Source organism: Triticum aestivum, chromosome 6B, assembly GCF_018294505.1.
Source record: "Triticum aestivum cultivar Chinese Spring chromosome 6B, IWGSC CS RefSeq v2.1, whole genome shotgun sequence".
Classification (NCBI taxonomy): domain Eukaryota; kingdom Viridiplantae; phylum Streptophyta; class Magnoliopsida; order Poales; family Poaceae; genus Triticum; species Triticum aestivum.
This window is the reverse complement of record NC_057810.1, coordinates 707,310,933-707,315,715: the sequence shown is the minus strand read 5'-3', so window position 1 is coordinate 707,315,715 and position 4,783 is coordinate 707,310,933. Positions and strand designations below refer to the sequence as shown.

The 4,783-nt window shown below is 52.1% G+C and overlaps 1 pseudogene; it reads right to left on the bottom strand.

Annotated features, from left to right (window-relative positions):
* Positions 1-625: 625 nt before the first annotated feature.
* LOC123139693 (uncharacterized) lies at positions 626-3,699 on the bottom strand (annotated as a pseudogene).
* Positions 3,700-4,783: the final 1,084 nt, after the last annotated feature.

Here is a 4,783-nt window from a genome sequence, read left to right as displayed (position 1 = left end):
ACGGAGCGTGGCGCACCCAGCTCACCTCCCGCCCCACCTCGCAGCGCGAGCGCACGGGTCTCCTCAGCCGAGCTCTGCTCGGCACATGCTTCGGCCTAACCTAAGGCTCTGATGCCAATTGTTAGCCCAAGTACAGACTAGAGATGAACTACTGCCGAATGTCTAGCTATACTAGCACAGGAGGACACGAACTGGGTGCTACACACACACAATCGAGTTGGAGCGGAGCTCACGTACTAGACTACTAGTACTAGTGGCTGAACAATGCTTCTACACTGAACACACACACATGGGAGAGCTCTTGAGGCTGACTGATATTGCACTGGAATGGCCTAATTACAAGTGAAGGAGCCGGGTCCTTTTATAGGCTGGGCTGGACGTGCACACAACACACACAAGCTGTGTACTTGCACACACACGTTTAGTCTTTTGAGCCAGGTAAAGTCTACTACTACTCTCCTCCTCAGGCTTTTTACTAGAGAAAGCCAACTACTACTTAGTTACTTCTCTACCGTAGCCTTTTGCCCAGATAAAGCCTACATGCTACAAAGCCTTCATCCAAGAAAGTCTACATGCAGCGACTGGGTTTGATCAACAGGTAGTAGTAGAGTAGTAGTAGTACTTACTAATTCCCGGTGATGCAGGAGTACTCGACCTGCTCCCTGGACATCGACGACGCCTCCTAGTCGCTCGTCGTCACCTCTGGCGGCTTCGCGATGAGCGCCCCCCATCACCGCGAGCGCCAAGTCTTTCAGCCCGGCCCGCCGCAGCTCCGGCCGCGGCCGATGTCACGAGTTCGCCGCCCGCTCCCTCAGGTCGACCGCGTTGGACACCTCGAGGCTGTACTCCTTACGCAGGCGTTTCGTGTCGTCGGCGATCCCGACGCCGACAAATCAGGATGGACACGGTCCGAGCCGGTCCGGTCCCTGTCCGAGCCGGCGTTTGGACCGGCCGCCGGTGGTCCGGTCCGGACCGGACCGAGCAACGTCGCGGTCCTGTTTTCAGGGACCGGACCGGCAATGGCCGAGCTCGGGCCGGACCGAGAGGACCGTGAGGACCGGTCAAGACATGGGCAGAGCGCGCTCTGGAGCTCCGGCGACGGCTCATCGGAGAGATATCTTGCTAGAGGAAGCGCAGCTCATCGAAAAGATGTCTGGGAGCTTGAGAAGCATCAGAGGAAGCTACGTGACCAAGAAGAACACCGGAGGGAGCTCATCGGCGACGAATCTGACACGACGGCCGGTGGACAGAGATGAAAGGAACGATGGCTGATGCGGCTACGTAGGACCTCCCTCGTCGACTTTTTTGACGGAGATGATAGATCTCACGACGGAGGAACTCCTAGGCATGATGGTTCGTCGCTGGCCATGGTGTTATGCGGTGGTGCTCTGCTTGTGCGTTGGACGGCGGCGGCCGCGGCACAGGTGCGTGGCCCTGTCACGCCCTGGCCGCCACGCACTGGCCAAGCCCCCGTCAAGCCCCCGCCATGCCCCCGTCAAGCCCCCGCCATGCCCCCGCCCTGCTCTCCCCATGCCCCCGCCATGCCGCCGGCTGCTTCTTCGGTCCGCTCGGTCGGCCCGAGCTTTAACCGGACCGGACCGGCCGATTTTCGGTCTTGTTTTGAGGGACCGGACCGGCCGATTTTTTTGTCGGGCCAGGACCGAGCCAGCCCGGACCGAGCGGGCCACGAGCCGGTCCAAAAGACCGCTCGTGCCGTCCACCCTGGCCGACAAAGGTGAAGCCAGAGAGGTAGAGGAAGCTGCACAGCGAGATGGGGATGCCGGTGCCGTGGATGATCTGGTAGACGAGGCAGCGGTGCCGACGCAGAGCTGGAGGTGGCTCCGGTTGGGGCGCCACTCGGCGTCGAGACCGGCGATGCGGATCTGGGACCCCTGCACCTCATGGATGAAGAGATGTACGGCATAGGACGAGGACGTCACGGTGGTGTGGATCATGGTGCCGTCGCCCATAACGACGTTGGTGTTGTATATCCTTCCGCCATTAGATCAGGTTGATCGAGGACTTTATTAGCTTCCTTTCTCCACAAGACGGCGCGTTAGGATTGACTAGGGTTTGGGGTTCGTATATATAGTGGTGGAGTCGTTGCGATAAGTCTCAAATTTCGCACCATTCGCATGCATGCATCTACGGTTGAGATAATCAAGGAAAGGACGCGATTTGCGAGTTACATCGTTCGTTCGTACTCCACCAGCCCCCGTCGATAGCCATCCCCTCCCATCGATTTTTCCCGTTGAAAGCCGATGCCCCACGCATACGAGAAAAAACCAAGAAAACCACCTAAGGTATGCCATATAATAAACGAAAAAGATAACCCCCACACGTGTGGGCGTTTGAATCTGTTCACATGCATGGATCAACGTCCGTTTATGTTTGCACGAATTTTGGCATGTTTTGCTAGATTTTTTATGCCACGTAGGACTAGGCTGGTGTGTGGGCATTCATCCGATCGCCCACACGTTCGTTTCATCATGCGGAGGGGCTGGTGTGTCGGCATTTAGCAGTTCACTCACACGCCAGTTTTCACGCATGGAGAGGGGCTGGTGTGTGGGAGTTTACCAGTTCGCCCATACGCTAGTCTCCTCTCCCACACCCAAAGTTGTCAGTTGTCATGGGTTTTTGCAGGGGTACATGGCAACTACCCTAGTGTGCTTGTAAGTAGACGACAACTCTCTTTTTACCCGAACATGTTATTTTGCCATGTCTTTTTGTAGTGCTACATGGCAACTGCCTAGTGTTAGTATGTGGCAACTTCTAAAATTTTCAGATCATGGCAACTGTAGTAGACCAGACCATACATGGCAACAACTGCAGTTGTTCAAAAATGGCATCTGGCACTTGACCTGAGATGGCAACTGCAGTTGAGCAACCATGGCAACTGTAGTTGTCAGACATGACAACTGTAGTTCAGCAACATGACAACTGCAGTTAAACGAACATGAAAGAGGGTCCGAACCATGACAACTGCGGGGACGCATGGTGACTATCATCGGGGCATGCGGGACCGTGAGGTGGGAGGCCCGACGTATGGGCATGTGGGCGTTATCTATTTTGCCCACACATAGGCGTGTTGGAGGGACCGCGAGGCAAAAGACCGAACGTGTGTACATTGCTTGTTGATTGGTTCTCTTAGATACCACACGAAACGTGTGGCCAAACCCCTTAACGCCCACACCTGTGGACGTTATCGGGACCCATAATAAATTGGATTTGTCTAGATCTCAGTCGACTTAGACTTCAAGTCAACTGACGTCATATATAAATTGATTGCATGTTTTTTTGACGGGAAATCTTACTTCATATTAATCAAAGGACGGATATATCGTCTGCCAGCAGAATCACAATGAAATCAGGAGGGGCATTAATCCAACGAGATGGATTATTAGCACATCCCCATCTAGCCAGCTCATGGGCTACATAATTTGACTCTCTAATACAATGCTCAATAGTAAACCTCCCCAAATCTACTAGGTACCTACGACATTCATCAAGAACCGGCGCTGCCATCATAGAATAACCTTCATTGAATCTAAGTGCAATCACCACCGTGATATTATCCGATCTCACCACCAAGTTATTGCATCCCGTATCTCTTGCTAGCTTCAGTCCTTCAAGCAGAGCTGCCGCTTCTGCCGTGAACACATTAGCTACATGTTCTAATCTCGCCGTGGACGCCGACATGAAAGATCCCCGGTGATCACGGATGACAGCACCACAAGACCCATCATAATCGCCCTCTGTGAATGAAGCATCGACATTAAGGACAAGCTGTCCTGCTAGGAACGTCGGCCACCTGTTGATCTTGGGTGTAGATTTAGCTTGTGCTCCGTGCACATAATTAATCGCTAGGGAAACCACCACCGGCGCTGTTCGTTCTGGAGTCAATATTTCTCCCCCTCGCACGAACTTTCTTCTTTGACACCATAAGAACCAACAAACTGTTGATATGAGCTCTGGTAGCTCGACCAATCCAGAATATTGTCGTCGATAAGAATCATCACATAAAATGAACTCCAAGACTGCTAAACCTGCTCGATCAGCCAATGAAGCAAAGTTAATATCTGTTGTGATTCCCAAAGCTTCCCAAACTGCTTGCGCAACATATGGGCTAAGTCCTCCGCACCATATGTACAGTATGGGCATTGGGACAAGTTTCCAACATGGGAATTCATAAGAGTACTCCGGCATGGGATGGCATTGTGCAAGCATCTCCAGATATAAATTTTAACTTTCGCTGGCACTCTCAAACTCCACAACTTCTTCCAAACTGGATGGGGTGCCATGGAGAAGTGGGCCAGACCGCTGTCATCTGTATCATAATTCGCTTCCCACTGCTTATAATAAGCAGAACGTACTGAAAAAACGCCGCTCCTCGTGAGATGCCATGCAACACAGTCCTCTGTCTCCACATGGAATAATGGGATTTGTAGGATGCGCTCAGCATCAATGTGCCAGAAATTCTCCCGGATTAACATCTCATCCCATTCTCCCATGATTGGGTCAATTAACTCATTCACTTTAGTAAGTACTTGGTTCCCCCTTACTGTTAAAACTCTTTTGGAGGCATTGTTCGGGATCCAACAGTCATCCCATATATTAATCTTTTCATTTAACTCTGTTCGCGTGTGTGAAGTTTGGTTTTCGTGTTTGTTCTGTGTTGGCCTGCGTTGGCTTGCCACATGGGCTGGTGTTGGGCTGTATTGTCATCGTCCATTTGATGTGCCTGTGTGTTTTCCTTTTTTTATTTGTGGTTGCATTTTACTAG